Source organism: Micropterus dolomieu, linkage group LG01 (genome assembly GCF_021292245.1).
Source record: "Micropterus dolomieu isolate WLL.071019.BEF.003 ecotype Adirondacks linkage group LG01, ASM2129224v1, whole genome shotgun sequence".
NCBI classification, from domain to species: domain Eukaryota; kingdom Metazoa; phylum Chordata; class Actinopteri; order Centrarchiformes; family Centrarchidae; genus Micropterus; species Micropterus dolomieu.
Genome location: NC_060150.1, coordinates 17,553,705 through 17,565,687, shown reverse-complemented (window position 1 = coordinate 17,565,687; position 11,983 = coordinate 17,553,705). Strand labels below are relative to the sequence as shown.

General features: G+C 39.4%; 1 protein-coding gene across 3 annotated transcripts in view; it reads left to right on the top strand.

Moving 5' to 3' along the window:
- Positions 1-10,976: 10,976 nt before the first annotated feature.
- Positions 10,977-11,983, top strand: part of zeb2b (zinc finger E-box binding homeobox 2b) — a 90,734-nt gene continuing 89,727 nt past the window's right edge. For 2 of the 3 annotated variants that reach the window (XM_046060481.1, XM_046060473.1), the window contains exon 1: positions 10,977-11,374. The gene's annotated coding sequence lies outside the window, so the exon portion shown is untranslated. The remainder of the gene's footprint in view (positions 11,375-11,983) is intronic. The other variant, XM_046060489.1, reaches the window with a different exon arrangement.

Sequence of the window (11,983 nt, the reverse complement as noted above, 5' to 3'; positions counted from 1 at the left end):
GTTTGTCAGTTTTATTAAAGAAATATGTCAGTTAAACAGGAAGACCTCAACTGTCTGATCCATGTTTGTCACCATCTAAATCCCGCCTACTTGTTTTTCGTGCATCAATGGGCAAAACATCAGTCCTGTTTGAATCAATGAAAAGATCTAAAATGTGGATAGGAATTCAGAGGTTCGGAACCAGGCTAATTTTAAGATAGTCTAAGGCCCCATCTACACTACTCCGTTTTAGTTTAAAAACAGAGTTTTAAAACGAATACATCATCTCCATCAACACCAGCGCTTTTGCTGCATATCAGAGTTGATCTCTGTCTATATTAAAACGACTGAAACACACAGCTAGTGGACGTTCAGGTACACTGGGCATGCGCGTGCCGGTGTAAACATGAAGCAGATGGTCTATTCCGTAGTTACAGAAGATTTGGCAAAAGAATAAAGTAATGCAGATTAACAATCAGACCAGATTTTATTTTGCATGGACCAATAACGAGCTGGGACTGTTACTGAATATAACAGGGGAGTTAAAAGTAGCTGTGAGCTGTTATAAGTGTTATTTGCACGATAAAAAATATTTTAATAAAAGTAACAAATCAAAAACTCTGTCAGTAGCATTGTGTTTCTGCTTTACATGACTTATGAGACCCAATCAGAGAGCCAAATGTGAGCGTCTGCGTCATTGTTTCTAAAGTCCTCCGTTTTTGCTAGTCTGCACTAAAACGCTACCTGGAGTTTTAAACGAAAAACGGGGTTGGCAGCGTTTTCAAACTTCTCCGTTTTAGGTCTTCATTTTCACCGTTTTAGTCTGGACGGGAGGTGCAAACGTAGCAAAAGGTCTCCGTTTTAAAACGTAGTAGTGTGGATGGGGCCTATAGTAACAATTCTACTACCCCAAATGAGGTCAGGACCACGTGAAGGCAGTTAAATTCACGCAGGGTAACCCCCTCCCAGCAGGAGGGGTGGCAAGGCTCCATAACAATCCTGTCCAACCTGACTGACAGATATCCAGGTTTTGAGAGAAGAACAATATATGTGGCCTTGTATCAGCAAACACGAGAAGATCTACAAATATACAGGTGTAAACCTTGTGTGTAATGTACCTAGAAGGTTAACTCCACTGCCGGTAAAATGCCTCCGCCCCCCCACCGCCACCACCACTGGACAATAGGCTCAGCAGTGGCCTGGTGATTGCCTCTTTTCAAATGGAAATGCTGGTCGCCTCTCTTCTGCCAGGTTCCCCTAAGCAGTGTACAAATTACAGTTTACAAGGCATGGAGGAATAAAAAAAAGAAAGAGCAGATAGACAGAAAAAGAGACTGTGGGAGGGAGGGTGAGCAAAAGCAGAATATCTTTTCTCTTGCTATTTTTTCTCTTTTTTTTTAATTCGGCAAAGTGACATGTAAATTAGCCTTTAAGTGCTCCACTCGGGGACTGTGATCGTGCCCTAATTGTCACAGTCAATTGTGGCCAACAGTCTCTTCAATCCAGGCAGCTTTTGACAACAAGCACGCCAGGATCAAAAGACGAATCATCGACACCCCTCCCAACACACACATGCATGCATACACTGCCTTGTCTGTGTGTTTTTTTTAGGCAGCTACTAAGAAAAATTGTCAAAAGCGAGAGGTGAGAATGATAGCTTTACTCAGTAATGATAGAAAGATGGCAGGAAATGGTGAACACAACAGCAATTTGCTTCTTACACCAGCTTATATCAACATTCCACAAAATCCTGTGAGTGTCAAGATAACAAACGCCACGGATGACAATACAGGAAAGGATGGTATGTCTAAAATGAGCAGTGGAGGGATACAGTGCATCCAGCAGAAAGTAAACGGACTTTCTCCAAGTCCTGCAGGGCCATAAACTTTAGCAGAGGATGAAAGAGATATGTTTGTCTGAGGCAGTGCTGAAAAATAATGCAAACATTTGAAACCGCAAACAAGCAAACTGCAAACTCTTATCGAAGAGGCCAAGGGTTCAAAGCTGACTTCTCTGCAAAGTTCTGCCACAGTAGGTGAAAAAACATTAGTTTGCTGCCGTCTAGTTTATATAGTAAGTGATCTTTTGGTCAGACACACAAAACTCACACACTTCTTTTAGACATGTTTGGAGGCAGTACATTGAGCGATAATAAGTTTGGACAATTGTAGGCAAACTCTTGGAAGTCGGTTTGTTTTACTCTACTGTGTGCTGATTATTTGTATAACTTAATGTGCTTTGTTTCAGATAGCTAAGAAAAGTTATTGTCATGTTACAAAGCGCAGTGGCCAAATTTGAATCTAGGACACAACATAGTGCATAGAGATCGGTTTTCAGCAACCCAATTTTCATTTGTTATATGCAACTTATACCCAAATATGTTTTATACGAAATGGAATGCTTCCTGCTTTATGTTTTTTATCAAAGGCCATGTTTATAATGAACATATTTGCAAAATGTTCACTGTTAATATACTGTATGAACAATAATCATACAATACCTGCCTCTCACAACTAAAACAGGGTTCATGTTTTCGTGGGTTTTATCTTGCCAGTGCTGACTTTTTCAATATTTAACCAAAACCCCGATCTTTCTCTAAACTTAACCAAATGTTTAATTGATCTAAATTTAACAAAACGTGGGCCGCAGGTCGCAAAGCCTGGTCTCAAGTGTCAAAGACCACTTCCCTATGTGCAGTAAAAAACAAACACAACATTTCCTGGACTGGAACAAGTTGTGAGTGAACATACAGTAGTACAAGCAGTAATTACATTCCCCTTCAAAATGAAAAGAAACTTGATTTGTAGAATGTATTTTTCAAATTGCCAATAATGTTTGCAGAGTGATCTTTGCTCTGCTTTGTTTTCACATTCAAATGAAATGGCTTAGGTAATCTGGCTAAACTGTTGCTTTGTTTGCAACCTGGCTGTGTGTGTGTGTGTGTGTGTGTGTGTGTGCTCTATGCAGCACCTGAACGTTTTTCATTAATTTCTTTAGTTTAGAATCTACATGCCTCCATATTGTGGTTGTAAAATGTATAGAATATTCTATTTTCTTTGAAGGGAATACATCTCTTGGGAGATGCAAGTCTGCTTACATGATTTCTGGGAAATTAAGTTTTCAAAAGTGAGTTACCTGTTGCTGCCCTGTGTGTGGGTGTGTGGGTGTTGTAGTTGAACTATTAAATATATATATATATTAAAATATATGATTGCAGACCTTGTTTTCCCCCTCTTATCGAAATACAGTGCATTTATAAGCTCCTGTCCTCTCTTAGCTGTGTATCATACCAGCTGATGCACGGGTCCATGTCGAGAGATCTCTGAGAGCCGGACAAGGTTTCTGCAGATGTAAGTAAGATCTTTTAATTCTATCTTTGTGTCCTGAGAGGATGTAAACTCATACACAGTGGTAGATATTAGGAGCATGCCAATATGCAAATGTCTGTTGAGATTAGAGCTACAACAATTATTCAAATGTTTGATTAATTATTCATCGGACACGCCGTCAATTATTCATTTCAGCGAGCGATAAGTCGTCTTTTTTTCTTCTTCTCAGAGTAAAAAGTTTTCTTGTGGGATCTATCAGAATCCCAATCAAAACCAATTTATTTGTCAAGTACAGTAAATGTGCAGGATTTGTTTTGGTGGTGCTGGCACAGAGACTGCAGCGGGATCAGGCTTTCGACAGTTAGACTGTGGATAACACATTACATATATATGTGCACCATTTTAAAGGTTTGAACTACTATATAAGCAGCATATGTCTTATTAGGGATCTTATCAACTAATGTCCTCATTGCTTTGTGGTTTAAAATGCATACCATGCGCCACAAAAAGCCTAGGGCAAAAGAACAGACCTAACAGCATAATGACTTTGACTGTAACAAATTATTAAAAGTTAAACAGCATCCTATAGAATGTGTGGTTGTAATATTAAGTCCATCTTCATTCATATCAATGGGGTAGACAAAATATTGGAAACACCATATAATTCCATACAATTCAACACCATTTCAAGTTACAGCCTTCAAAATGTAAAAACAAAGTTGAATCATCACTTCTTTACATTCATGATGGTGGGATTTATTGCAGGACTTTTGGATTTCACTGCCTTAGCTTCAGCTAGCTGTATTTAATGCAGCTGAAAATTCCTTTTTCAGTCCTCAGAAAAGGGTCTGCTTGTGTTAAGATGACTCCTAACTTTAATACTGACAGATAAGGAGCTTTGCTTTCATGCCAGCAATCAATACGGATGAGAGAGAGAGAGAGAGAGCGAGAAGGAGGGAATAGAAGGTCTTTTTTTAACTCCTCCGATCCCTTTCTCATAAGAATAAAGTCTTTAAACATGCAGCCAGTACAGTGATAACTGCGAATACCTAATTACATCTGTTCAAATGTCAAATGGTACTGCAGTACATGTTATACATTCACATATATGTAGAGGAAGTGATAATACAAAGTAGCAACATATAAACTGAGCGTGACAGTTAATTGTTGACTTTGGAAATAGCAGTGTCACCAAAACAAACAAACAAAAAAATCTTTACTCAAGCGCTCTTTACTTTTTTTAGCTTTCAACTGCATCTTCTTCAGGTGGAGCTTGCTCACTTGTCATGCAGATATAATATGACCATTGGTATATTGGTCATATTTATTGGTAACCTTGATTCATCTCACAGCTTGTTACTTGGAAACACTGATGTGTGTATGTGTGTGTATATATACATATATAGGGAATAGAGTGAAAGGGAAATCAATAGAATAATAGGATAACAGGATAAAAGTTATCACTTGTGTGTCTAGTGAAACTAAAAAAAGAAAGGTTTGAGCTTTTTTTTCGGTTGTCTTTCCCACCTTGTTTTTTGGAAGCCACAAAGGCATCTGATCTCTTTCTACAGGAAGAGAAGAAAAAAAGATGCCTAACACATGATATGTTTGTCTTTTTCTTGTGAGTGTCTCAGTCGAATAAGTGGTCATTTGTAGAAGCCTCTGCACAGTTTTCAGCTAACAAGAACAACATCAAAAAATCAATACTTTTTTGGTGTAAGCATTTGTTTCTGCAGCAATCTGCTATGCAGCAATCTTGTTCTTTCTGCTAGCTTCCCTGTCTAACTGAAAGAGATCAGAAATACTCAGAAAAAAAGTATTTTTCCCCCTCTTTCTCCTACGCATGGCAAATGTAAACTAAATTAATTTTGCATGTTGGAGGAGTTCTCGCAGATCACATGCCTGAGCCTTTGCCTCTCCGTCTTTAATTGTCCGTCAATCTCTGGAGTTGTTGTGGTGTTGAGGCTCTCGCGGTGGCTATCACAGAGCCAAACCCCGTCGAGAGATGTTGAGTTTGATGTTGCGGAGCTGGAAGAGCCACAAACAAGCGCAGAGAAGAGCCAGAGATACAGCTTCTCTGTTATGCATTCAAAAACCTCTGAACACCAAAAACAACAGTTATTTTAATTAAGAAGAGGCAAAACTTGCTTTCAGGGCTAAAGCACAAACTGTATGCTGAGGGTTTAACACTCAAGAGGCCGAGCTGCAGTCACTTGACAGCTGTTTTGAATTGTAGAAGTGAATTTTCAAAATGTCCCTCCTCTTTTTCAAGACCCACTTTCTGGTCAAGCCAGCTTTGTTTGATTTTCTACATCACATGGAGTGGCATTTACACCAACTCCTTCAGAGAAGGTCTGATTGTAAAAACTTACACACATCATTAGTTTTTCTCTATACATTATATACTAATTAATAAAACATAAATTAATCATTTTATAAACTTACTTAGTCACTGAATGTTTACTGTACAAATCAATATAAAATAGAGATATTATTTTAGTTGCTGATAATTGTATTTCCCACAAAATGATCTTTCATGTGGGCAAATCTGAATCATCATGATGACGCATTTTTACCACAAAATTAAAAAAATCCCCTCTTACTTCATGTCTGAGAGATGTCATATGTCAAAGCATGCATGATGCAACTGCCCAGCACATAAGACACTGTAGGAGTGGTGTGTGTTACTGTCAGGCTTTTTGATGAAGTAGTACTGAAAATGGACTTGTATTCTGAAATTTGTCAAGGCTTCCAATTAGTTTGTTTCAGGAAAAGGGTTGAAACAAAGTTAATGTCGTTGAATGATCCACCTCTCTATATCACCATTTTCCTCAGACGGTAGATTTTTAGGGACCCGTGCTTTAACTCTTTGAGCAGGTCTGATATGATACAGTTTACAATATATTTTACCACATGTTGTTGTAACATGTACAGAACAGAACTAAAGCTGTCTGTTCGAAAGTGTTAACTGACTTTAACTTAATACAATAATTTGATCAGATTAAGGGAGAAGGCAAGGATGCATTTTATTTTTAGACATAGGAATGGATGTGTTTTAAAGAAGCCCACTTCAAAGAGCTGCTAACCCACCTTGAATTAAGATCAAATTTTATTTGTCTCAGTTTTTACTGGAGAGCTTTAGCTTGTTTTTTTTTTATCCCAATAAGAATCAAACTGTGGAGGACAGGCTGAATAATTTTTTTACTTGGAAAAGTGTCAGATGTGTTTGTGCCAACAATTAAAGTATTAACTGTTGGCACAGTATGTCTGCTTTTGTGAGCCAAAGACATCAGTGTTAGTATTGTATAACTTGTAGCCACATCAGTCTAACTCTGTGTTACTTTGACCTTCGACCTCCTCACCGCTGCTTATGTGTAGTTGACAGGAATTTAATCCTAATCTATAGTATATGGAGAGAAACGTTATCTGAATCTCTAAAATCAAAATTTAAAAACGTTTATTTCAAATTGGGACCCTTCTCTCTCTTTTCCTTCATGATGTGTCCTGTCAGCAGTGAAACTCAGCATGGTGAGACACTTGAAACAGTAAAACGTCAGCCACATTATCCTTGAAACTTCTTGAGGAAGTGTGTTCTACAGCCCTTGTACAGAAAAAGGTCATCCTGGGAATCCAGGTATCCTTGGAAATGAATCTCCACCTGTGCTTCTTGTCAGGAAATCCTTCAAGTTGTGGACAAGAGTGACAAAGATTGGTCTGATGTGTGATATCTTGTTTACAATACATATAATCCTAAATATTAAAATTTCCCCAAAACAAAGCCTTAAGAGTAATTAAAAAGTCTCTGTCAAAGTCATCAGCACAAATAATCAAGATGAATATTGTAACAGGTCTGGTTGAGCTGCTGGGTGTTGTTTAATTTTTTTTTTTTCTCTCGAGAGCAAGACTGGGCATAGATTCATCACTGGATGGCACCACAATGTCATGTGACTCTCACAGATCTAAATTAGGCCAATAATCACGGACGCCTGGCGGCTGAGTTGTTGAATGCACAACATATACATGCAACTGTGTTTCAGTCCCGAGGCGTGTTCTGCTGTGGCATCTCTCTCTCTGCCTCTCTCTCTCTCGTCTTATTTTACTGTGTACCAGTGGTGGCTGCAAAAACGAGACAAGGATAACAAACAGAGTCAGTAGAGATCATTTTTGGATGTCTTTTATATCGTCTTTCAGTTGGATGGCCGTATGAGATGGTCAGTGACGTTGACTGCCGACCTGATTTAAGTGGGGAACACATTTCACTCTGCAATGAAACCTGCTGCTATTCCAGGTTTCAGTTCTCTGTTGATAGATTTAATGTCTTATGGTGATCTGAGGTCTGTTTTAGTAATTTTAATTATTTTATAAGAAAAGAAGTGTGGAGGAAACAATAAAAATGTGTGCATTATTTTATGGTCAAAGTTGACAACTTCAACTCAAGAATTTGATCAACCTGCAAAATCTTTTAAGTTAAGTTTTTTCAAAAGGATGCTGCAGTGACCTCTTACCTCCTTCCTTTTTGTCATTTAAAGTTTGTACATGAAGTAGAATACAATCAGCTGAGTGAGATTGTAAAATGCTAAAATGGGGATCTGTGTTGTTGTGTTGCTCCTGATGCAAAGACTTTGAAGGTGGGTGAGACATTTGGTCATGTAATAGCAGCTGACAAAGTACATACAATATAGTGGTGAGCATATTTGGCTGTTTCTTGACTACTCTACAGTACATACACACAGGAGTCGTAACTAGACTGACAGATTCTCTAAATACTACAAAACATTCCTACAATGTCACTACACCACTGTGCTTATGCTAAAGACTATAAGTAGGCCTCTCTTCTCACACACAGACACAACCAAACACACCTACACACACACACACACACACACACAGAGGCAGAGAGGGAGAGAAAATTAGGATTATAATCTTGGTAATCAGCAGTCATGCCTGAGGCAGACAGCTGCAGAACTGCAGAGCTCCAATTTAGGTGTTGGACATTAAAAACCATTAAACCCAAGTGAATTTCCACTTATTGATTTTTCTGGGGCAACATTTCAACTTCAGAAAATAAGCCACAGTGGATAATGTGCTGCGAAAGCTTCACATTTTTATTTAGTGGAAAAAATACAAACACAGAGGAGAGAGAACATTAAGCAATACTGTTAAAAATAACCACAATTCATTAGAAAATATTTGTATAATAATTACAAATCTGTCAGCCTGCTTTAGTTGACAGTTCATCTAATAAATAACAAATTTCCCAAAACATTATTTACAATAATTTTTTCTCATAATTAATTTAATCACACTGACAACTGTGCATCAACATTTTGCACTTTTAATATGAAATTAACAATCAAAAAGTTTTGTTGAAAATTATGAACTCATGCATATGTTGTTTTGTTACCCCTCCCCTCATTTCAAGAATTATATTCATTAAGCACAAGGTCCCCCTATAGGTCACACATCGACTGTAATCCGTTTTCACGGTGAATATGCGGCCCCACGTAGGAAAGCCTGTGTGCGTAAAAAAGGCAAGAGGTGCCACTCCACGCTCGCTTGGATGAATGGGACACAGAGCTGGAGCTGCGGTTCAAGTGTGTGTGTCTGTGTGTGTGCGTGTGTGTGTGTGTGAGAGAGAGAGAGAGGGAGAGAGAGGGAGAGTGTGTGTGCGTGTGTTTGTGAGCGAAAGACAGGGAGAAAGAGGGAGACTGCTTCGTTTACATGCAAGCACCGTGGCAGTAAATTACGCATGACAATAATTCACCCAGGACTGGATTCACTTTCGAGCCGAGAAAAACGGGAGGAAAAGCCAGCTCACCCCGCTTCTGCCCTCCTCCTCTTTTTGCTCGATAAGAAGGAGAAAGCAATGACCAAATGATGGAAATTATTAAAATACCAAAAAACAATAAGGTACACTTACCAAAAAACTAAATTCGGGATTTGAGTCCTTGACTGAGTCCTTCGGTCCACAAGTTCGAGGGAAACAAAAGTTGGTAATGATAATTTGTATTATTTTCATAATAATAATATAATTAGCTTATTATTGTTATTATAAAACAAGTATTCCTCAAAAACAGCAGGGTAAAAACATGTTTATATACAAAATTCCTACCAAAAGCTAAGACTGTTGGTCTGATTTCTTTTTGCTGTATCCGATTGGTTTTTTGGGGGGTATAGTGGGTGGAGGGGTGTATAGGGGTGGGGGGCTGGGAGAGGGGGCATAAACCAGTTCAGCCCCTTGATTGATGATTTAATTAGCCATACAGTGGCGAACTGCAGGAGGACAGGACACCAAATAATACTTTATTTACATAACCAATCACGGCGCTGCAAAGGTGGAGCTTCGTCTCTCTCTCTCTCTCTCTCTCTCTCTCTCTCTCTCTCTCTCTCTCTCTCTCTCTCTCTGTCAGACATGGCTGAGATGGTTGACTTCTTTAATAAATGCGAGATTCATCCTGTTAAGTGGCGTCCAGAACGAAAAATCACCCTAATAATCCTGGAATATCCCTGTGATATTCCTATAATATTCCTGCAGGGACGTTCAGTGTGTCTGAGGCTCTCTGCAGTGACTTTACAGTCACTTTATTGCACTTTATGGAATTTTTTCAGCTCCTTTAGTATCATCAGACTATTCCTGCATAGGCTGCAGTCATCTCTGTCACTGCTGCGTTATAGTTTGTGCAGTCATAGGGGTGTAATGTTCCACATTTATTTAGGATTCATTTTGGTTCATTTTCGTTAGGTGGTGCAATTGGAAAAAAGGACTTGTGCAAATAAGCAGAAGCAAAATGCAAATGTCCCCCCCCCCCCCAGAGTGTAACTGTATGTGGAGTATGCATACATTCCTATTACACAGACACAGGCAGTGATGTACCTGCAGCACACGCTGATGCTGCAGGTACATTACAGGTATTTCAAAAACAATTATTTACTACTGTTATGCTGCAAAATAAGTCCAAGTCCAAGTCCAAGTCTTAAGTGATTGAATCTGTTTTTTCACCTTTACAATTTAATTTTTCTCCCCAAAATTAAGACACAAATTCTGCTGAAGGCAGGAACTTCAATTTGTTTCAAAATAGTTTTCCCCAAATATTTCAAATGATTTTCTTAAATGAAATCATAATAAAGCTAATTTAGCCCTGCCATTTAGTAAATTATGCTCAATACAAGAAAACAATTGGACCTTTCCTCACACATGGCATTTTCAGCGAAAAACAGTTTTTCACACTAAATTACACTGTCCAAACGGACATTTTCTTGCAGCGTAGATAAAAGCCGAATATCCCCAAACCTTTTGCAGTCGTAGCCAATTACACAAATGAAGAATATGTGCAATTGCTTCCCCACCCCAACTCCTGCATCCTGCCGTATAAACCCTGCCATTTCTGCAAATTCAACGGGGTGGAAATAGGAATAAAGAAAAAAATCCTTACATGATTGCGGCCGGCGTGGACGCGCTCCAAGTTTCTCCCCCCTTCTACACTAACACACACACATTCACACGGAGAAAGGAAGCAAAAAAAAACCAACACACACTCTGTCGCCTGTTCTTTGCTCCGCGTCGAAGCCCGACATAGATGGTTTCACTCAAAAAGAGAAGAGATGGAGAAAGAGAGAGGAGAGTGAGGGAAAGAAAAGAGGAGGAAGAGGGGGGAGAAAGGAGAGAGGGAGGAAAAAAACTTCACGTTCAACCCAGAAGATGCTCACGTTTGGCTCTCCTCAATTATCCCCTCCCGTGAAGATAGGTGGCGTGCGTTTCAGGGGGCTTCTCCTCTGTGTTACACGGCAAAGAAAAGGAGGTGGAAAGAAAAAAAATGTCATTAGAAGAGGCGTAACACGTCAGTCCCTACCCAGGTTTGTTTCCTGGAGTGGGTGTAAGACATCAGTTGTAAACCTGCCCTAGCAGGAATAGCGGTCCCTCCCTCCTCCCAACTATTTCTAAGGCTTTATTTCTAAGGCTTTATTATCACCGGTGGAAAAGGATCCGCTCACCGACGCGCTCCGGTATCATCGTTCTTCGCAACTCCTATCCACAAGACTTCTCTTTACATCCCCTAAAAAAACAGGTATGTGCCTCCTCACTTTTAATTTATAGCATTTTTTTCGGAGAAAGGTTGGACAATAAACTTCCGTGCACCCGCGTCAGAGTTGGAGCCCAACTTCGCCTTACCTGCACAGGTGGAAATAGGTGCGTTTGTTGTGATTTTCTTCCCTATTTTTTTTTACCTCCGTGATGTAGAGGCGTCCTGCAGGTTCCTGAAAGCCGGGGAAAATGTGCTTTTTACGGGGCGTTTGGCGCTGCACAAGACCGCTATCCTTGGGAGAGAAAAGGCGACATGCATCCCGTTTCCCTCTGAGTCTCTTGAGCATGTAATATATTAGTGTCTGTTTGTGTGCCCACAACAAACAAAACCTCTTGTCAATATTCACTTCTCCTAATAACGGTATTTGCGCTGATGAATTAGCTGGCGAACCAAACATCCCACACAGGCGATTTGAATCTTATCGCTTTTGTTTATGCGCGATTTGTGCCTTGAAGGTTTTTCTCAGAGTCATTTGGCACATTTAAAACAATTATTCCCCATCTGTTATTTATTAACTGTTGACAAGAGGGTTTGGATTTAGTTTATTAAACCTAGAAGTGAAATTTTCTCAGGCGAACCCAAGTGTTTATT